Below are 24888 nucleotides of genomic sequence, written 5' to 3' on the forward strand. Positions count from 1 at the left end.
AGCAATTGAAGATTGTAAGCAATCAGGTCAAAGATTTCTAATACTCTCTAGCAATTGTATTAGATAGTGAAAACCCTATGATGATAGGTTAGCTTAACAACTATTTTGTAGATCTTTTGAAGAGGTGATTAAATCCTTTAACTAGGTCACTATTGACATAGTGTAAAGCCTTTAACAAGGTAGGCCTTTAATAGGGTAGACCATCAGAAGTGGTCAAACAATTATTGCTACAATGATTTTGTGGGTATCATCCCCACCCCAGTTTTACCTTCTTATTCTTGGAGGGTTTTTGGGTTACAAAAATTCTAATGTTATGTGTGTTGATGCATGTTTTTATTTTATGTTTATTTAATATGTTTACATGCATGCAATTTACTTTCAGTTACTTGTTTTAAAGGATTTGAAAAGGTTAAAGTGTGGTACTTCTGATTCACACACCCCCCCCCCCCCCCCCAAGAAGTACTCTTCCCATTTGAATATTCCAACAATTGGTATTAGAGCAAGGTACTCACAAGGAAAAGCCTAATAGCTTAGATAAAATATCTCAAGATGAAAGTCTTCAAACTTGGGAAGATCATAGACAATCAGGTGATTGATGTGCATCTCGCTCTACACAAATTGGAGGAAGCCAGAGAAGAATTGAGAAAATCCTTGAAAAGAAGGAAGGATATAGCCGTACTTGAAAATGACATACACTACAAGGAGATTGATACCACACAAGTGTTTTCCAATGGAAATTCTAAAGAAATAGATGAATTGATGGAGAAGAACAAATCTCAAGTAGAAGAAATTAGAATACTCAAGCTTGAGCAAGAGTCACAAGCCATGATGCTATGTGAGATAACTGAACAAAAGAAAAGAGCCATTAAGGATAGGACTATGCTTGAGGATGATAAATGAACCCTTGCAAATAGATAAGAGGAGAAGAAAATTGAGTTTGAAAGAATCTCCAACATGCAGTTAGATACCCTTAGCCAAATGATGAGCTAAAGATTAAGGACATTGAGCTCTCCACCTTGAAAATGCAAAATGAACAATTGTAGAATGAACTAAGGAGAGAGAAGGAGATAGCAAAGAGATTCAACAAATGAAGTGAAGCCATCAAGCACTTTGAGAAATTACTGAAATCATGAAGGGCTAGTAATGATACTTTAGGACTTGGTTACACCAGCACTGAACAAGGAGAATCATCCAAGACTATAGAAGAAAGGAGTAACAAAGGTAAGAACACTAAACCCACTTTTCATTTATGTGGTAAAAAGGGATGCACTGCTAATGTATGTAGGATTAAGAATAACAATTAGCATGATAAGCCTAAAAATATAATCTTTTATCACAAGTGCAAAAAGAAAGGACATTAAGCACATGAATGTAGGACTAGGACTATCAGAACACCAAGATTTGAGGGCCACTGCTACAAATGCAAGAAATATGGACATAGAGCTTTTGGGTGCAGATCAAAGCCTATGTGAACACCTAATCAGCCTGTAAGAAGAAATAATCATGGACACCACTACAACTAGGATTAAAATACTAGGCAGAGTTTCCATTATTGTCAAGAGTATGGGCCTGTTCCTGAAAATTGTATAAGAACACATTTTAGAGGGAACTACAATAGGTGGTTAAGCCAAACCACATGTTTTAGTTGGATAAAGACTGGTCATATCAATAGGTATTGCCCAACAAATTCAAAAGCACCCAAGTCAAAATTCAATAAAGGAAAAGAGAAGGTAGATGTTGAACAAATCAAAGGGAAAATGAACAAGGCTTAGAAGAAGAAAGATGAGTGTAACACATCAAATGCAGGGATCACTTCACCCAAGAGGTCAAGTGATCACACCTCATCCAACTAAGCATTAATAGGTGTATGGAACTAATACACATAGTTATATCATGCATCAATCCTAAGACAAACAAGTACTACAAAGAAGGAATCAACATGATTAGAGATACAAAAGTTAAAATTCAAAGTTTTCATTAGTGTTGCCAAGTTGTCCTTAGATGCTAAGTAAAGCTCTAGTGGATGTCAAGTAGTTAGTAGCAACTGAATTAATGGTTGATGCCTAGTTGAGAAATTTCAATGGAAGCTGAGAAAAGTGGAAATCTAGTGGAAGCTGAGTGAACAAAATCCAATGGAAGCCAAGTCATGTTGAAACCTTCAAGTGTCGAGTTTACAGTTGTATGCACTAAGCATTTAATGCTAGGTTTTGCAAGTTATAAAGTTGAATTTTGATCATTTTTATGCCATTCAAATGTAGATCAAAGATGAGAAGAGTGCAAAATCAATCAAACAGCAACCTTGAAGCCTTTTGTACTAATTTCAACAATGATTCAGCATAAATTTTGTCAATCTAAGGTATTTATCAATTGTCGAGCTACGTAGCATTAAAGTTTTAATATATTGAAACCCTAGATCAGTATAATGGCTTCTAGTTCTAAGAACTCCAAGGGAAAGGAAAGTCATGAGGTCCACCTACTTAGTAATGAAGTAAAACAACCTGAGTTTAGATCCATTCTTGAGGTAGCCTACAGGAACAACCCTATCGCATTGTCCATAATTCCACCCAAGGTTGTCATGGTGCAAGATGTAAGGAAATGTTACAATTGCAAGATAGGGGCTATAGGTGACCTTGAGATATTCCAAGCCTATGAAAAGCTATATGACAATAGGATTCTAAAGGATGAGTTTCAAATAGTCAAGAAAAAGGGTTTAACCCATGCCCTAGTTTACCCTATAGGTTTTGAAATAGAGTGGATAAGAATTTTTTTAAGCAGGATACACAATGGTTGTTTATGGTTAGAAGGAGGAAATGTGAAGATAAAAAAGAGGATAATACATAGGGTTATGGATTTCCCAACCCTAGATCAGCCTAAGACCCTAAGAAGTGATTCAAAAGAGGTCATTGAGAGGAATACAAGGGCTAAGTGGAATAAGGGGGGTATGACAATTGATACTGTAGTAGATCCCCTTCTAGATTTTGTAGTGAGAGTAATCTCACACAAGTTCTACCAATCCAGTAGATTAAATAGTGTACCATGCATTGCTATTGATGTAGCCTATAAGCTTGTAAAGAAAGATCATACATATGATCTAGCAGAATTGATGCTTTAGCAGATAAATGAAAACCTAGGAGCAATAAGAAGGTCAGCTCAATGCAAGTTTGGTTCAGTTCTTGTGTACATATTATTTTATGTCTTGGAAGAGTTTCCATCAATTGGAAAGGTGAACTAAAATCCAAACAAAACTACAATCACTCGAATCAATGAGTACATTGAACAAATGGGTGACAAATTTGAAGCCCAAATGACAAGCTATTTTGAGAATTTCAAGAAATTCATAAAGTAAAGGGTTAGGATACTAGTTTCCCTGGTGGAAAAACATATCAATGACATATGTTTCTTGGTGGACATTGACTACACCTACATACAAGCAGCAGTTTCAAGAGTGAGATGGCTAAGGCCATTAGGTTATGAATTGGATGTTGATGAAGCCTCAAAAACAATCATAGCATTGCTTATAGAAGAGATTGATAAAGAGGCACCTCATTTTGGAACATATGATGTTGTGTGTTCCAAGGTAGATATGGAACTAAAAACAACCTCCACCTTAAAGAAGAAGGATAAATTGGTGAAGAAAATAAAGAAGAAATTTGGTGCAGATATTAAAAAGATAGTAGGTGTTGAAGAGGAAGAAGAAGAAGAAGGTGAGAGTGAAGAAGAAGAACAAGGGAAAGGCCCAATGGAGTTAACCCAAGGCTTAGCAGAAGATAAGGAGGAAGGTGAAGATGAAGAAGAAGTTGAGGAAGTACCTACACAAGCTAAGTCAAAGAAGAGAAAGGATAAAACTTAGCCTCTAGCCCAACCAAAAGAGAAAAATAAGGCTATAGAAATAAATCAAGCCAAGCCAGCACTAGTAACAAGAGCTACCACAAAGGCCTCTACTCAAAAGGCCAAGGAGAAAGCAAGAGAGAAGAAGAATGTCACTAAATAGATGGGTGAAGTGCAAAAGAAAAGAAGAAAGTATGTTGCACAACCAAATTTTGATGACAAGGAGAGAATAGAATTAGAAGATATTAGCTAATTTAGAGTGGTAAGCCATCCTCCCAAATCTGCCATAGATAAAATTTATGAAAATATTAAGAATGCAAATTTGATTGATTTGAAAAGCCTTTAATTTAACAAGTAGAGAAGAACAAAACAAAATAGAGGAATTAGTGTATGCCATGATGGTTAAATTTAAGAACACACCTCTAGAGCTAGATAATACCATGCCTAGGGAGTTATATGAGATAGTTAAAAACAAATGGCATTATTGTCTCAAAATGGAGAAGGAGATTAGAGAATTGACTTTGGTACAAGTGATGCTTGATCTAACAAAAGGTCAAATTACTAAGGCTACTAAGAAACATGGTGGAAAATTTGTACCAAAATATAGAGCCTTTAGTATTCTACAAAAAAAATTGAAGATGTAGTTAATAAGTGCACACAATTGTGGAAGTCAATAAAAAAATTGACTCCTGACAAGGATGAAGAAGAAAATAAGGCTAAAGCCAGTGAGAAGGAAAAGGAAGCCAAAGTAATGGAGGAGAAAAATAAAATAGAAGAGAAGAAGAGAAGAAAGAGGAAGAGGATAAGGGAAAAGTAGAGGAGGAAATATAAAAGGAAGAAGACATGGCAAAAACTAAGTAGTAATAGTAAGAGGAAAAGAGTGTGCAAGACACACAATTACCACCTCCTATCCCTCCTCATGTAACCATCACACCTATAGACACTATTGTAATCAAGGATATTCCTGAAAATTTTGCTTAGAACATCAATCCCCTAATTGTAGAGGATCTCTCCAAGATCCTTCACCAATCAACTTTACAGGCACAACTATGCACAAATCCTATATTGGTGAGTGTGGATGAGTTGAAAAAGGTAGTAGCAGGACCAATAAAAGACAAGGTGAAACCATAAGAACCACCTTCCATCTTTGTAGCTACTAGCACTAAGCTCCTAATTCTTCCACCACCATTTCCAATAGTTGACACATCTAGAATAGGTGATACCATGTAGAGGAAGTAGGGTGAAGTAGAGAATGAAACAAAAAAGAAAATAGGATAGATTGGTACATCTGATCCTATAATACATTCAATAAGTACATCTTAGAGTATTCTGACTAATCAAGGGAAAACTAATGTGAAAAAGGAGGATAAATCAAAAGAAGAGGAGCAGGCCACAATACAAACACTGGTAGAGTTACCAAAAATAGGCACTCCTACAAAACCTCTTTAGAAGCTAAGCATTGATGCCATACCTTTACAAATATCAACACCAAGCTTGAGTTCTACAAAGGTTACTAGGGTAATTCACTATGGAGACCCTGAGTTAGATGAAGAGATAGTTATACCTTCCAATGACTCTAAGACTATCACCATTAAGCAGATTACAGAGATGCAAGATGCATTAAATAGAAGGAGAAGATAAGAAATACTTAGAAAAGAGTATAAACATAAGCAAGAACTACATGAGATTAAGGATATCTTTATGGATGCCTTCAGCTTGCAGTCACTAGATAGTCAAAACCTATAATGGAACAATTATCAAATATAGTTGACTAGGTGACAAGCGAACACTAGGACACAAATGTCAAACTTATGGAGTGGTCTAAAAGGAAATTTTAGGGAAAGGTGTATAAGAAAATATCTAGTGGCATAACACTTGCACATGTAGAACTGCCCAAGAAAATTGAAAAGGTCAAAACTGTACTTGTGAACATTTTCTCACTGTACAAAAAGCTTTGTGATTTTTCCAATTTCACACAAGCAACAGCCCAGAGGATATTGAGCTTGGAGAGAAATCTTAAGATTTCTAGCATGCAATTACCAAGAGATCCAGCTCAAAGTGAGAAGCATTTTGCTCAATCACTTCACACTCAGAAAGAGTTAGCTATACTTACAAGTGAAGAGGCCAATATTAAGGCCAAATTAATGTAGATTCAATCCTCCATAACCCCACATTTGGAGGTCCTCCACAAAGAGAAAGCCTATGCAGAGAATGTTCTCAAGAAAGATCCTAATATTTCTACACTTGATGGGCTTGTACATCTTGCTACAGAGACTACCATTTAGCATAAGTCACTTGAAATTTCTTTGGAGAATTGGGATGCAGCTCTCAAGATGATGATGGAGGTAAATAGTACATTTTTGGCTAAATATGGGAAGAAATAACAATAAGGAAGATAAGATAGATATAATGTTTAGGGGGAGAAAGAAAATAAAGAGGGAAATATAACTAAGGGGGAGAATACTAAGTATTCTGGTGATTACAGTCTTTCATTCATTCTTTCAGAGAATAAAAGGGGAAAGATTGAAGATAGCCAAAAAGGGGGAGATAAGACATAATGTGCAAATAGAGTGGGGGAGAAATAATGTTTTGGGAGAGATATGAATACAACTTGCAAGTGAAGATAGAGTAGATAGAATAGCTCAGCAAGTAGGTACAAGAAAAAAAAATAGGGCAAAGACAAAGAAGAGAAAAAGTATTAGATACATCAGCACAAGAATTTTGGTTGCAAGAATGAAATGGCACAATCAGCTTAGGGGGAGTAATAAGGTATATTGTTCCTTGCAAAATTTTGAATAATTTTTTGAAATTTGTATGTATGTTGAACAGATTGGATGATGTACTCATAAGATCAAGTATAATGTACTTAGTTAAGTGTTTTTGACACTCATGTCAAAGGGGAAGATTATTGGTATCAAATTGGTTTTGACAATTGAGTGTCAACACACTTAACCACTTTTCATATAGAAGCCAAGTACACTATGTATGTTGAGCTACAGTCTGTGCCTAGCCAAAATTCCAATAGGTGTCGAGTGATCTTCATGCATCAAGAAATCTTTAGGTGCTAAGTAAAGATCAAGTGCTGAGTGATATATATGTTCCGAGTCAGAGTTGATGCCAAGAAAGTTAGAATGCTTCATGTGTTGTATGAGCCAGAACTATGCATGTGCCAAGAAAGATAGAATGTAATAGGTGTTGAGAAAACTAGGATCAAACACACCACTTATTCAATATGTTTCAAGTAACATAGAATCAACATATGAGTTTGTGCCTTCACAAACTCATATGTAAACCATTTTTTGAGTTGACATTGAAGGATCTCAAAGGATGATAAGGATAAAAATGAATCTTTTATATTTCCTATGCAATCAGCATGCAGCCAATAAGAAAAATGGAGAAGGCATGCAACGAATGAGAAAAGTGCAAGGAATGAGTGGGAATTAAAGATTCATTATGGATCATAGATCCATACCTAATCCTAAGTCTACAAAGTCTTTATAAGAGGGCTTAGACCCCACAATTTCATGTTGCTGAATAGAAGTTAAGGAAGTTGCTAAGCAAATAGAAAAATTCTAGAATAGGGCAAATAGTAGGGGTATCAAAGACTTAATGAATTGCGCAACAATTACACATCTAGTCAATCATAATAGAAAAAGGGATATGAATAGATATTAGATCAAGCAAGGATCACATTAGAATGATCAAATCAAGTGCCTAAAATTAGCAATTAAGGATGATAAGCAATCAAGTCAAAGATTTCTAATACTCTCTAGCAATTGTATTGGATAGTGAAAACCCTATGATGATAGGTTAGCTTAACAACTATTTTGTAGATCCTTTGAAGAGGTGATTAAATCCTTTAACAAGGTGACACTTATGTAAAGTGTTTTAAATCTTTTAACTAGGTCACTATTGACACAGTGTAAAGCCTTTAACAAGGTAGACCATCAGAAGTGGTCAAAAATTATTGTTGCAGTGATTTTGTGGGTATCATCCCCACCCTATTTTAACCTTCTTATTCTTGGAGGTTCCTGGGATACCAAAATTTTGATGTTATGTGTGTTGATGCATGTGTTTATTTTATGTTTATTTAATATGTTTACATGCATGCAGTTTACTTTCAGTTATTTGTTTTAAAGGATTTGAAAGGGTTAAAGTGTGGTACTTCTGATTCACCCCCCTCTTAGAAGTACTCTTCCTAGTTGAATATTTCAACACCCCCTTGATAAATTGAAAATATAATAAAAATGATAGGTCAATTTTTATACAAAAATGAGACATATCCATTGAAACTAATGGATAAAAAATTAGAGCTCAAACACAAAAGTTATGGGGTCTAGAGTAAAAAATGAGCATCAATCAGGACCCTAGGGATAGTTATGGACATCCAACTACCCCAAGTACACTCAAAATGCACCCAAGTTGACCTAGTGTGCACTTGGTGACCAAGTGCACCCTAGGCATGAGCAAGTGTGCCATGAGTACAATTGGGAAGCCCAACTTTGCCCAAGATGCTTCAGGGGTTGAGATTAGTCCAAATGGACTTAGAATGGCCTAAAACTTTGTGTGCATGCCCAAAACCATAGAAATAGGTCAAAACATAGGTAAAATTAGTGAAACATGTTTAAATTTTGCCAAAGTTTTTCAAACCTATGTCAAACTTGGTAGAAAGTTGATAGGTAGTTAGGTGAAGGGTCAAAAACAATGGAAAATGAACTTAGAATGACCCAAAATTTGGTATGCATGTTCAAAAACCTAGAAAGAGGTAAAAATATAGGTGAACATAGTCAAACATAGTCAAAATTGGTCAAACCTAGGTTAGATTTAGGTCTAACTTGGTAGAGAGTTGATAGATAGCTATGTAGAGGGTTGAAAATATTACAAACAAACTCAGAATGACCAAAAATTTGGTGTACATGTTCAAGACCCTAGAAAGAGATCAAAACATAGGTCAACCTAGTCAAGCATTGCCAAATGTTCCCAAACTTGGTTAAACATAGGTCAAAATTGGTCAAACTTCGGTTCAACTTAGGTTAGAATTGGTAGAAAGCCATAGAAGGTTGACAAACAATGTATGATTATTTATGAATATAGGAATGGATGATGAAGATGATTTTGCTATATCAGAGTACATGAATATGGTGGTAGTGAATGATATGGATGTTAGAAGATAGAGGAGATGTAATGAAGACTAGCTAGTATGAGGTGAGGGCTTTCTTTTCATAAAGTGCACTATATGTCAAAGGAGCTTTATTTTGATATGGCAAAGAGAATGCAATACATCATGGCATAAAGGGCTACAGCATAGAGGCAAGCCTTTTGTGCAAATAAGTATGATGAAGATAGAAAAATGACCTTATCTCTCCCAAGGCATTTATATGCATGCCCCAGACTCTCAAAGGGGCATTCAATAGATAGAAAAAAAGACAATCATGAATCATCTTGACCACTCTCATAGATTACTTTCTATCATCGAGTGACATAGGAACATGATCAAACAAAAACAAAGAAAAATAAATCACTCGCTAAATAGTGTGAACCAATAACCATTCACATCCATTATTACTTTTTTTTACGGTCTTTTTCTTTTTGTATATTGATGATGTGATAGGTTTGATTATTGATTCAATTAATAGGATCATATTTGAATTTTTAGTAATTTTCTTTTAGGACATTTTATGATTTTTATAGATTTGTTGAGGATCATGTTTGAATTTTTTAAAGGGTTTTTTCAAGATTGTATCTATAGGATCATAAGGGATTCACATGTGCTAGTTCTAACCCAATATGTGATAAGTCCAATGGATAATGTGTGCTTAGGGACATGCCCCTAGTTCAATTTCAAACTCATGCAATGTGTAGGTAATGTGCCCCTAGACAAGACACAAACTATATGCAAAGGCCAAAGATAGAGTATGTACAGACTTATAATGTTTGGGTAAGGTAACAATAAATATTGACTAGTTCACATGCCATGCTAAAGGACTTTGGATGTCTTGCAATATGAAGAATGTGGTCAAGGAATTACAAGGGGGGAAAACTAGATGGAATCTTGATAGATAGAGGAGAAACAACTGATTATTCATGGTGCTTGTTTGTAAGTTTTTCACCATGGTACTTACCCAAAGTGCCTATTTTCCAGGTTTTCACTTTTGGACAAAAAATATCTCTTGACTCAAATTTTTGTGCCAAGATGCTTGTTTGCCAGGATTTCATCAAGGTATCAATTTTTTCATGACTTCTTTTTGCATTTTTTTTGTTTCTCTTTTTTCTGGACTTTTTGCTATTTTTTTGATATTTCTTTATGATTTTTAGATAGAATTATGAATGTTTTTAGCAAATGTAGAAAATGAATCTATTGTTGGTGTTTCTAGATGATAACCTCTAGACCCATGAGAGACTATAACTACATAGGGTTCATTCCAAGTTCATAGTGAAACTCAAACCACTGGAGTAGCCTTGGGATATACCATAATGTATCGTATGCAAAATGGTGTCTACCTCATAAATAAAGGCATTTGAGAATAGTTGGGTTAAAGGATCTTTATATAGGATGTCAGTGATGATGGTGTACTAAAAGGATTGGTGCATAGAGGTTTGATTTTGGGTGTTGGATAAGTTAGTCAGTTGGATTTGGGTATAAATAACTTAATACAAGTAAGAATTGGGAGGATTGAGACCAACAACTTACCATGTGAAGGCTGATTAAGAGAGCTTAAAAAGACTTGGTGGACTGTTGAACACTGGAATACTTATATTCATGGCATTAACTTGTTTATCTTGTATACTTGGGAGTTTCTTAGCATTTTCTTTCTAATGGTCTAATTGGGCCTTTTAGTTTTTACCAAGAGACCTACTTTTTGTTGGAATTCTTTAGAATAACTAAGAGTGGGGTGAATGAATTATCTATGTCCAAATGTGCAAATAATTTTTTTCACAATTTACTAAATCTGTATCCATAAAAATATTTTCATCATGCATACATCCATTAGATCATATAATTACTTAAAATTGTAGGTTACTATCAAATCAACTTTGCAGAAATGTAAACATGAAACATAATAGATTCAATAACACATTTGATACAATGATTAAATGTGGAAACCCAATTTGGAAAAAACCAATAGTAAAATGCTACTCATTCTCACACTTCTGATGTGATGCCTTATGAAAGGCCAACCTTCTTAAAGGCTACAATACACACTATTAAATGTGACCTAGTTAAAAGATTTCAATCACCCTATTAGGAGTTAGCCTTGTTATAGGACTTTAGATCATTCACTTTTAATGCCACCTAGTTAAAGGACTTAAAAATGACTATTAGGTCAACCTTAATTGAAAAGATTTACTCTAGACTAGTTCAATGATTAGAAAGTAATAGTAAGTCTTGATATGATAAAAACTTACAACTCCATTTGTACATTATAAATCTTTATTTTAGTCCTCCATTCTTCTTGGCTTTTACATACTTCATCTCTGATAGCTTGTACACCCTTACCCTTAAGCCTTATTTCTTTTTTTGCCAATGCAGTCTCTTCTCTTAGGTTACTAAATGAAGCAATACCCTACACTCCTTGTCTTCCTTAGGTTCTCTCACATGACAACCTTTGCTTCTCACCAACCATCTCTATAAATAGAGAATCAAGATCTTTTTCCATTCATCCTCTATCCATTTTAAGGTTAGGTTATATTAGGTAGGATTCAATGAATCTACCCATTAGTTCATTTCCTTACCTTCTAGTAACTTCTCCTTCAAGCTTCTTTAAAATCACTTCAAATGGTTCATGATGAATTTTTTGGCACTATCTCATCAAGCTTATCTTCCACATGGTTCACACAATCAAAGAAATAAAACTTGTTAGCTCAAATTCATTGAATTCATGATCTTTTATATAATATTGACACTCGAAATTGACTTGCTTCTAATGCTTAATACATACTATGTTGCTCAACATCCACAATCAAAACACTCAGCAAGAACTAAAGTTTATTGGTGTTTGGCATCAACTAAACTTTACTTGGCTTATACTAAAATTGACTTTTCTCAACTTAAACTAATTTTCTACTAAGTTTACACTCACTTTTCTTGACACCTGCTATGTAGATTGTTAAGCTTGGTAGACATACTTCATTTAACTTATTATTTTGAACTTAATCAAATTATCCATTCTTTGAAACCTTAAGTAGATTATCAATGCAATATAATACTATCTTAACTAATCCTTGTACTCCTTTTCCATATCATAAATCAACCTTTCCTCTAGGTTCTATTGTGACCTCATTTGATCAAATCTTGTTCATCAATCAAACAAATGATGGGACTCAAATCATCTAAGCAATTGTCTTACTAGCAAGTAGCAAGTTTGACATCAGTGACAAAACAATGATTGAAAAACATTTTCAAACTTGTATCAATCTGTTTTCAACAATCTCCATATTTGGCATTGATGGAAAACCAAACTAACCAACCTTAATCAGTATAACCAAAAAAATACCAAAAAGAAAATAATTTCTTGTATTGAAATCTCTCCCTCTATCAGCAACTTTTTATCTTCTGAATAGGTTACATAATTATGTCATGATCAATAGATAATCAATCAAGTCATCCTTATGACTCCCTTTGGATCACTTCTTATATATTCTTAAATATTAACTTCCTCTTACTAGGTATTCATGTTTCTTCTATGTTTATTTTCATCTGCCTCAACAATCAAGATTTCTCCCTCAGCAAGATCAAGATTTGTCCCTCATTTCTCCCTCAGCAAAATTTATCCCTCTTTAAAAAAAATGCCAAAGACTTTTCATCTTAATATGGAACTATGAACATTTCTAGTTTCTCCCTCAGTCACCTAACTTGTGACTAATTTGTAACTCCAATTCTTTGATTACTTTATGCAGCTCCTAAAGTAAGATCCACTATATTAATTTTAACATATGTCAATCAACTTGTTTGATGTAGGGCACTCCTCATGCCAATTATATAGCCTTTGATAGGGGTATCATCCCTAGTTTTCCTCTTAGATACTCATGAGCATCCTTAGGTAATTCTTTTGTGAAGATATCAACTATTTTCTTTTTTGTGTTAACATATTCTATCTTCACCTCTTTATTTTGAACTAACTCTCTCTAGTAATGATACTTGGTTGCAATGTGTTTAGTCTTTATGTGCATCATAGGATTCTTTGATATATTTATGACACTTTTATTATCACAATAAAGTATCACTAGTTTAATAATTTCTTCCTTCATACCTGTGAGTAGCTTTTTGATCCATACAATGTTTGTACAATTCATTGCAACAAGAACATATTTATCTTCATTAGTAGATTGAGAGATGTAGTTTTGTTTCTTGCTAATCCATGTAGGTAGCCTTTTTCCTAAGAAAAATTCTCCTCCACTAGTTCTCTTTCTATCATTAATATTTCTAGCCCAATCAACATGAGTGTAGGCTCTCAATTCAAATTTCTCTTTTTTCTTATAGTATAGAACATAGTCTTCTATTTATTTTAGATATCTCTTTATTCTCTTAACAACCATCAAATGATTCTCCCTAGGATTAGCAAAGGATTTTGTAGCTATCCTAATAGATAATGCACTATTAGGTCTATTGTGTGCTACATATTGTATTTTTCCAATCATAGACCTATATAATATTTGATTCAACTCAATCGAATCATTATTTTTTGACAATTTATGTCTTGTCACCATGGGTGTTCTTACTAGCTTGGAATCATCCAATCAAAAAGTTTTCAATATCTCCTTTACCTACTTTGATTGAGTGATGTATATACCATATTTCATCAGATCTACTTGCAAAACCACAAAGAACTTGATCTCTCCAAACATAGACATCTCAAATTCTTTCTTCATTTTAATTGCAAAAGATTTACATAAAGTATCTTGACCTCCAAATGTGATATCATCAACAAAACCTTTAGATAATAAAATACCTTTTCCGTTCTCTATTTTCAAGTACAAATTGTTGTCATCATTATTCCTCTCAAATCCAATGTTCACACGATAATTATGAAGCCTTTCATACCATGCTCTTGGTGCTTGCTTCAAACTATATAAAGCTTTGTATAGTCTATATACCATGCTTTTGTCGCTAGCATGAACAAATCCTTCTAGTTTTTCTATATAAACCTATTCCTCCAATAAACCATACATAAATGTAGAGTTGACATCCATTTGGTAAACTTTTAAACCTTCACGAGAAGAGTAAGAAAGAAGAGTTCTTACTCCTTCCAATCTTGTAACAGGAGTGAATATTTCTCCATAGTATATTCCTTCGTTTTGTGCATATCCTTTACAGACTAATATTTCCTTATTCCTTGTGACTTCACCATTTTCATCTAACTTATTTTTGTACACCCACTTGGTGCCAATCACATTTTTATCTTCTAGTTTAAGAACTAGAGGCCATGTCTTATTTTTCTCAATTTGTTCAATCTCTTCTATCATGGCTTTACTCCAATCCACATCGTCTAAGGAATATTTCACTATTTTAGGTTCCTTCATGCTCAAAAAACATGTATCATTTCTCAACCTATTCCTTGTCATTTTTCTAAAATCTTTATCTCCAATCATTTGTGCAATAGGGTGATGTCTCTTGACATACTTACACAATCTTGGTTCTACTCTATTTTTTTCACTTGGTCTCTCAACTTTTGAATCACTATATACATTTCTATCAAGAAGTTCAATATCTCTTTCATGTACACTAATCTTAGAATCAAAATGTGCCTCAACTTCATTTGATAACTTGGTACTTGAATGTAGCTCGCTTCCTAACTAGAACTTGGCATTCATAGTATGTGACATGATAGTCATTAAAACTTGTTATTGATTTGTAAATTGGTTTACAACATCTTCATCCATAGACATACCTTCATAAAAGTATACAAATGATTTGTATTCTTCTAGTTCCTTCATAGGTTTAACCTCATGTACTTCTATATATTCATGAAATTTCACATTTGTCCTTTCCACAACTTTGTTAGTGTTAGTATTTAAACATTTATAAGCTTTACTTCTTATGTAATAGCCAAGGAATATACCTTCTTCACTTTTTTCATCTAATTCACCATTTCTAAAATCCTTGAGAATATAACACTTTCTTCCAAATAACTTAAAATATTTTACATTGGGTGAGTATCCATACCATAGTTCAAAAGGTGTTGAATGAGTGGCTTTCTTGACTTGCACATGTTCAAGGTATAGATAGTTTTACTTATAGCTTCTCTCTAATATTTCAAAGGAACATTTTTCTCCATCATGAGTGTCCTAGCATAGTCCATTATAGACCCACTCCTCCTTTCAACAATTCCATTTTATGGAGGGGTCCTAGGAGCAAATATCTATCTTTTTATTCCTCTATCATTACAAAAAATCTCAAACTCATATGATGTAAATTTTCCTCCTCTATCAGATCTCAAACATTTTAGACTTTTTCTTGTTTTCTTCTCAACTCTTGCTATGTACCACATAAAAATTTGGAAAGCATCAAATTTCTATTTCAAAAGAATAATTGTCATCATTTTAGAATAATCATCAACAAATAGCATAATGTGCTTATCTCCTTTGTAGCCTTCCACTTCAATTGGTCCACACAAGTTAGTATGAACAATCTCTAATATTCCTTTAGTGGTATGAGTCTTACTCTTAAAACTTGACTTCGTCATTTTTCCTAACTGACATTGTTTGCAAACTATATTGTTAGGTTTCTTCAACTTAAGAAAACCTTTGACTCTTCTCATGTTATTGATACTAACCAAATTATAAAAATTAACATGACATAACCTCTTGTTCCATAGCCACACATCATGAAATTCTACAACTAAACAAGTAGCATCTCTTGTATGAAGGTAGAATAGATTACCTCTAATTTAATCACCTTTTCCAATTAGTTTTCTATCAGTATCATATATATTAGTAATCTTGTTCTCAAACTCAACCTTACAACCTAAATTATTTAGTTGTGATGCACTCAAAAAATTATAGTTAAATCCTTCAATATAATAATAATTGTTACATGAAATCTTTTTTATGAGTTTGATAGAACTTTTTTCTTTTATTAGACATGGTGCATCATTACCAAATCTTACACTATTTCCATCATAATAATTCAACGTAATGAACTTACTTTTATCTCCAATTATGTGATGTGAACACCCTTTGTCAATGATCCATCTATCATTCTTGTTTACACAAGATACTATTGAATTTTTCTCATCCTCATTAGATTCATCTCCCATTGCAGCATACACCACTTCATCATCATGATCATCAAATCCATATTTTGTTTCCTCTTTAGAAATTTAGTAAGACTTCTTGCCTTTGTCTTTGTAATCTTTGTTGTCTTCATCTCTTCTACTTTTGTACTTCTCTCCACCTCTATAATTCTCTTTCTCTAGACATCTAGCAGCAATATAACCAACCTCATCCCAATTGAAACACATGATAGGTAACATACCTTTAAATTTTCCTTTACCTCTATGGAATCTCCTTGCTAGTAGGGCTTCAAGTTGATCTACATCTTCCTCATATGTATCATTATCACTCGACACATATTTTACCTTTTTCTTATTGTTCTCATTAGGTTCCTTCAATGGTAGCTTGGCTTTGAAAGAAGATTCAACATTGTCAATTTTGTAATTATCAAAATTAGATAGCTCAAAAGTAGCGAGGCTACTTACCAAACCTTCAAGAGTCAAATAAATTTCTAGTATACATCTTAGTTCTTGTATTATATAAACTCTAATAGCATATATAGGTAGGAGTGTTCTCAAAAAATTTCTTAGTATACTCTCATCATCTATTTTACCATTAGCTCCTCTTATTACATAACAACATCTTTTATCCTAGAGCAATATTGAGAAATATTCTCACCTTCTTACATTCTCATACCATCGAACTTACTTTTAAGACTTTTAGATTTGGCTCTTAGAACATTTGTGTCACCTCCATAGATAGCATGTAGAGCATCCCACATTTTCTTTGCACTATCATAACCCTTGATATCGTCAAACTCTGCATAACTTAGGGTAGAGGAAATCTCCAACATTTTTTGGTTGTGTTCTTTCTTATTTCTCAGATCTATAGTAGTTAGGTCTCCAGAAGGATCAACATGTTTAGTGGTGATGGTAGATTGTGCATGATCTCCAAGACCTCCTAGGTATAGCTTCATCAGACTTTTCCATGCAAGAAACTTATCTCTATTAAGCTTGGGTACCTCTCTCTTTGACATCTTGATCTTTTTTTCTTCTAGTACCTTCAAACTAGTCCTCTTAATTAGATGGCTCTAATACCAATTGTTGTAGTTCTTTAGAATAACTGAGATGGGGATGAATCTATTATCCAAGTTCCAGATATACAAATAAAAATTTTCACAATTTAGTGAACCCTTATCCATAAAAAAATTTCATTATGCATGCATCCATTACATCATACAATCACTTAAACTTGTAGGTTATTGTAAAATCAATTTTTTTTAAGTGTAAACATGAAACATAATAGATTCAATAACACATTTGACACAATGATTTAACATGGAAACCTAATTTGGGAAAAACCACTAGTAACATGCTACTCATTCTCACTCTTTTGGTGTGATGCCCTGTGAAAGGCCAACCCTATTAAAGGTTGCAATGCATACTATTAAATGTGAGCTGGTTAAAGGATTTCAATCACACTGTTAGGAGTGAGCCTTGTTAGAGGAGTTTAAATCACTCACTTGCAATGTCACCCAATTAAAAGATTTATAAATGATTGTTAAGTCAAACTTAATCCAAAGGATTTACCATAGAATGGTACAATAATTAGAAAGTAACTAGTAAGGCTTGATCTAATAACAACTTACAACTCCATTTCTAGATTAGAGATCTTTGTTTTAGTCCTCCATTTTTTTTGGCTTTCACAAACTTTAGCTCTAATAGCTTGTTCACTCTTTAAGAATCCATACCCTGAAGCCTTCTTGCTTTTCTTTCCAATTTAGTCTCTTCTCTTAGGTCACTAAATGAAGCAATACCCTAGAATCCTTGTCTTCCTTATGTTCTCTCACATGAAAACCTTTGGTTCTAACTAGCCATCTCTATAAATAGAGAACTAAGATCTTTTTCCATTCATCCTCGTTCGTCCATTTTAGGGTTAGGTTAGATTAGATAGGATTCAATGAATCTACCCATGATTTTATTTCATTCCCTTCTAGTAACTTCTCCTTCAATCTTTTTTGAATTCACCACAAAATGGTTTGTTATGAATTATGTGCCACCAACTCATCAAGATTATCTTCCACATGGTTCACACAATCTAATAAATCAAACTTGTTGGCTAAGATTCATTGAATTCATGATCTTTCTCATAATGCTAACACTCAACATTAACTTTTTTTTATGCTTGACACATACTGCATTTGTTAGCATCCACTATGAAAACACTTGGCATGAACTAAAGTTTACTTGTGCTCAACATCAACTAAACTTTAATTGGCTTACACTATATCACTTGGATTACACTAAAATTGACTTTTCTTAGCTCCGGCTAATTTTCTTCTTGGCTTACAATAACTTTTCTCAGAACCTACTATGCATATTATTAAGCTTGGCAAACTTACTTCATTTAACTTGTTCTTCTAAACTTATTCAGTGTATCCATTCTTTGCAACCTTAAGTAGATTATTAATGCACTATAATACCATTGTCTTAACTAATCCTTGTACTCCTTTCCCATATTATAACTCAACCTTTCCTCTAATTTTTATTGTTTCCTCATTTTATCAAGTCCTCTTCATCAATCAAACAAATGATAGCACTCAAATCATCTAAGAAATTGTCTTACCAGCAAGTAGCAGGTTTGACATCAGTGATAAAACAATGATTGTAATATATTTTCATAATTGTATCAATCTATTTTCAAGACTTTTGTCATTTTTTCCTTTGTTTATAGCTATGCAACTAAGAGATGGATTTTACTCCTCAAAATATGTCAATGTGCTCAATTCAAGAGAAATTTCTTCTTTATGGTCATCATTTTTATTCCCTCATATTCTACCCAGTGCTCTGAATGTCAAAGTGAAGAAATTCAACCAAGCAAGGTTGAACGGTAGGAGTAACTATGACTCTCTTAAGGTAGCCAAATGCCTCATCATCTAATTAGTGACGTGCATGAATGGATTAATGAGATTCCTACTGTCCCTATCTACTATCTAGCAAAACCACAGCCAAGGGAACAGGCTTGGTGGAATCAGCAGGGAAAGAAGACCCTATTGAGCTTGACTCTAGTCCGACTTTGTGAAATGACTTGAGAGGTGTAGAATAAGTGGGAGCTTTCGGGTGCAAGTGTTTACAAGAGCATCATCATTATCAAATCTATCGAAGATTGGTGGTCCACATTGGTCCCAATCCAATAGTTCAGGATAGCTTGAGGGGATGTTATCATCAATGTTGAATGGGCTATGATTAAAGGTATATATATATATATGGGTATTAGATTTAGTAGTATTATTGGGGCCATGTTTAGAAGTGAGAGGACTTGGATCCCAGAGTTTTTTGATCCATTGTGTAGGGATGGTTTGAGCAATAGGTGGAGTTATAGTAAGATGTGTATTCTCCATAGGTAGGCTATTACAATCAATAATGATATGGTCAAGTGTATAAGTGTTATAAAGATCATCCATTTTAGGTTGGGTATCTTTAAACACCTTTTCATCACTCAAAATATTCATGATCTCACATGAGGGTACCTTACTACTAGCAGGACCTATTTAAAATGGCCTAAATTTGAGCCCCAAACTAGGAGGTCATCCTTTTGTATTGATAGGGTCAATTATTCCTTTTTTCTAAGATCCAAGACCACTACATCAATCATAACCATATTTATGCATGATAGTATACCTAGGTCAATACTTGTTAGGAGATATCAAAATGGGTTCTTTTTCTTTTTTTTTCTTTCTCAATATAGATGGATATATTCTTATAGAAATTTTCTTCATGTAGGCCACCCCTACTAATGAAATTGATAGAAGTATCATTTTGTGTATTGATCTTGGGTTGTTGTACTTACAATAGTTTTGATTTACCATAAGATTAGGGAGAAAGTGGTGACTCTATCAGAATATATAGTCCACTAATATAACTTAGTGGGGGGAAGAGGTGAATTAGTTATCCATCTATTATCACAATTATCAACCTTAAACAAACTTAACCATATGAAAAATATAAACTAAATCCACAACAAGATACTCATACACCATAACACTAGATATGTTATCTAGGGAACCCTTGATTAGAGGAAAAGCCTTGGTGGGAATGGTACCCACAAGATGATGTACTAATATAAATATTCCTTATTAGAGGATGGACCCTGCTAGGAGTTTATGAATACATTCAGTACATATGAGCCCCTATTAGGAAACTTAAATCCTTATTAAGAGATTCCAACCCTATTAGGAGTTGTGGAAGATAGCTAGACCTGCTACCCAAATAGCTTCAAGTGCAAGGGAAATGAACCCACTATCCAAATTATCTCTATATTATTCCCTATAGAATAATAGAATTTTACTATCTTGTTCCTTTCTCTTTCTCTATCTTGTCAACCAAACTTCTACTCCTTTTGATCTTGTAATCAGATCACCAATCTCACATCAAACAATCCATTATATCACTTACATGCATTCAGTAAGAACTCTACTTCTTTTCACACTTCACACTTCATATAATGATCACTTCATGTTAAAAACAAAGAAAACATCTTTGCTTTATACCATATCTTCATAATAATTCCTTAAGTTAGTCTTGAGGCTTTCCCAATTAATTGTAATAAGATAATTAATTAATTATAGTTACAATAGCATTGTTAGCTCATAGTCAATACAAGACTTCACACGTGTGATACTAGGGCTTGCACACTCACTAACATCATCAGATGCATGTCCTCTGTTACTGCTTGACTATGTATCTCTTTATTACATCTCAGATGTAAGATAGCCAAAAAACATAAAGAACTACTTTCCCAATAGTCTATCTCTAAATTTCTCTCTATAAATTAGGTACAACTTCGGTATGTCTTTGACTTGGACTCTACACACTTGATCATGTCATCAAGACACTATGCCAAACATGTCCATGACTGCACATCACCAGACAATCAAAACATTGTCTTTACCATTAAGATCTATGTTTTCTACTCATCTAGTCTTTACAAATACTATGTTATATTGACATCAATGATAAAAACATTCATGAATGCAACATTTCAATATTCTCCAATGACTAGGATACTCCCCAATGTAGTATCATTGGCATTCATGCTAACAATCTCCCCCTTTGGCATTGATGGAAACATAGATGAAAAACATCTAAATTCCAAGAATAGCAAGTAATACTCTACAATTTCTTTTGTTCTTATCTTCTCAATTCCTCTCCATCAAGCAAGTCTAAAATCCTCTGGATTTTGATATCGACATTAGTTGTCCACAGGCTAAAAAGAATCTTAAAATAATAGGTGCACAATAGTTGCATACTCCTTATTACACATCCATTTTTTACTTCATGCTAAACAATTGACAATACATCATATGCATATTTATGCTTCCTTCATGAATCTTTCTAAATCTCTCTAAAGAGATATTTCTCCTCTACTGCTTAGGAGTTCCTTCTTTCATGCATACTTTCCCTCATGCCTTTGGAGAAGATTTTCATGCATGCTCTCCCCCATTGAAATCAATGTCAAAAACCTCAAACTCAATGTTACAACATACCAATTATTAAATACCAATTGCTAATATGTTGCATCAAGTCTACAACTAGCTCAAGTGTCCAAAGATACTACCCAACACTAAATACCAAGAGTCCTCAACGACTTAGATAATCATAGATACTCCCCCATATGGGAAGCATCACCATTTAGTCTAGGCTAATAATTGTTCTCTATACCACTAGATTGATGCATGCTCTACATCATCTACTCAAAAGTAGGTAGGGGCATAATCTCAAGCATACCTCTCAACTACTCAAAAGTATCTTTAGAAAAAGGCTTCATAAAGATATATGCAATCTAATCTTTAATACTTACATACTCCAATTTTATCTCCTTTTCTTCTATTTTCTCTCTCAACACATGATAATTAATAGGTATATGCTTAGTGTTAGAATGCAATACAAGATTCTTAGACATAATCATTGTACTTATGTTATCATATTAAATAATAATAGTGTCTTCAAACTCAATTTTGATATCCTTTAGCATCTATTTCATCCACATAACTTGATTACAATTACTTCCTACTACAATATACTCTGCCTCAATAGTACTCTATGAAATAAAATCTTGCTTCTTGCTTAACCAAGAAACCAGTCTTCCTCTGAGAAAGAATGCAACTCAATTGATCATCTTTCTATCATCCATATCGCCTTCCCAATCTGCATCAATATATGCATACAGAGTAAAATCACTCAATCTATCATACCAAATTCCATAGTTAGATGTCCCTTTCAAATATCTGATTATTCTCCTTACTGCTACAAAATGATATTTCTTAGGATCATCTTGAAATCTAGCTACAATCCCAACTACATTTGCTATATCTGGTTTGGTGTGAGTAAGATACCACAAACCTCCAATCATGGATATCTACTTCTTTTGCACTATTGTAGGTATCTCATCTTTGCTTGATAATTTGTGACTAGTTATCCTAGGCATGCCAAAAGGTTTACAACTTTCCAAACCATATTTTCAATAAATCATTCAAGTACGTAGCTTGTGAAATGAAAATACCATCACTATTATGTACAATCTAGAATCCTACGAAAAACTTCATTTCTCCTATCATGTTCATTTCAAACTCATTCTTTATCTCTTTAGCAAAATTATCACTTGCTTCATCATTACCTTGAAAAATGATGTCATCAAAAAATATTATAATAATCAACAAACTATCTTCATCTTCTTTCAAATACAAGTTACTGTTTAACATACCTTTAGCAAATCTAAGCTTTGCCAAATAACTGTCCTACTTTGTATACCAGGATCTAGGTACTTGATTTAGACCATAGAGCTTTCTTTAATTTGCATACCATATCTTTGTCTTCTGATAAAGGAAAAACTTTAGGCTTCTTAATAAATACCTCTTCTTCAAGGTCTCCATTCATAAAGGTTGATTTAACATCCATCTGATAAACCTTGAATTTCTTATTTTCTGAGTAAGATAATTTTGACATATTTTTTTGTAATGGAACAAACAACTATGTAAACCATTTTTTAGCTGACTTAAGATTATATTTTGATATTCTAGAGATAAGGGTGAATCTCTAGTTGGATTCCCTATGCAATTACATGTAGTCAATTTTAAAATGGCAAGGATTAAGTGGTAAAATGGATTAATCTCAACCATAGATTCATTACTAACCCTAAGTGACTAAAGTATTCTTAAGGATGACAAAAACCTAAAATATCTATGGAGAGTGTAAGAAATTGAAGGAGTGAAGAAGATAGTTTGTATGTAGAGCATTCATGGTGACTTAGAAGTTATGAAGAAAAAGTGAATTGTAGAATCAGTTAGAGCATAATAGAGGATAGAGAAAAGGATATAGCATTGATACATATGATTGAGAAGGATCAAGAAGACATTTTTTAGAGGTGATTTTTATCAAGCAAGCAAGTGCCAACCGTAGGATCTATGTTGAGACATTCTAATAGGTGATTTTAGTCAAATATCTTAATATAGTAGTCCTAACAGACTATATCAAATCTTTTAATAGGGTGCTTACTTAGTTTTAAGTTGAAGTCCTCTAACAAGGCACACTTCTAATAGGGTGTTGAAATCCTCTAACAAAGTGAGACCTAATAGTCTTTGTAAGCCTTTAACAAGGCATACCTTCCATAAGGTAGATCATGTTTTATGATCAAAACATTGTAACCTTTATTGAATACACTTTATTGCTATAGTAGTGAAGATTTTTGGGTGCTATCCCCACCCCAAATTTATCTTCTCATTTGGAGGGTTTTTGGGTAATCATATCTGGTGTTATGTGTGTGAATGGATGCACTACATCAATTGAATCAAGAAAGAGAAGATCTAAAGAATTCTTTAAAGAGAAGGAATGAAATTGCTATCATAGAGAATGACACACAATACAAAAAGATAGACACTACTAAGCTATTTGCAAATGGAGACTCTAATGAATTTGATGCAAAAGTTGTAGATCTAATAGAAAAGAATAGAGTTCAAGCTAAAGAAATTAGAAATTGTAAGTTAGAGCAAGAATCACAAGCTATACTCCTATGTGAGGTAACTAAACAAAAGAAGAAAGCTATGGAAAACAAAGCCATGACTGAAGAAAACAAAAGAATTTTGGCCAAAAGACTAGAAGAGAAGTCAATAGACCTAACCAAAATTTTCAACATGAAATTGGATACTCTAAGTCAAATGATGAATGCCAACTATGAATTGAATGTCAAGGACATTAAGATAACTACATTGAAGTTGCAGAATGAACAACTATAGAGTGACCTAAAGAGAGAAAATGAATTTGATGAAAGTTTCAACAAACCAAATGAAGTCATCAAATACTTTGAAAATTTATTAAGATCCCCAAGATGTTGGAATCATAGATGGAGTAATTGAGGGGAGGGGGGGCAGGGGGGTGAATCAGTTATCACAAAAATAATTCATAGATCCCTTAGATGTCTTTAATACTTATTTACTATTGATATTTGGTAAACAATGCAGGAATATTGTAACTTGGTAGATTAACTAGTTACTAATCATCTAGTATTCATAGTTATTAATATGTATGCAAAAGTTAAATAAAATAAACACAAGAGACACCAGATTTAACTTGGAAACCCAATATGGGAAAAACCACCAAGTAACTAGTCACCAATTTTTTACTCTTTTGAAGTGAGCCCTATTAGGAGCCAACCCTATTAAAGGTTACAATACACACTGTTAGGTGTGACCTTGTTAGAAGATTTAATCACCCTATTAGGAGTGGCCTTGCTAGAGGTCTTTAGAACAATTCAACTAAACTGTCACCTTGTTAGAGGATTTACAAAATGGTT

Source organism: Cupressus sempervirens, chromosome 9, assembly GCF_028749045.1.
Source record: "Cupressus sempervirens isolate cs-2001-9-10 chromosome 9, ASM2874904v1, whole genome shotgun sequence".
In the NCBI taxonomy this organism is placed as follows: domain Eukaryota; kingdom Viridiplantae; phylum Streptophyta; class Pinopsida; order Cupressales; family Cupressaceae; genus Cupressus; species Cupressus sempervirens.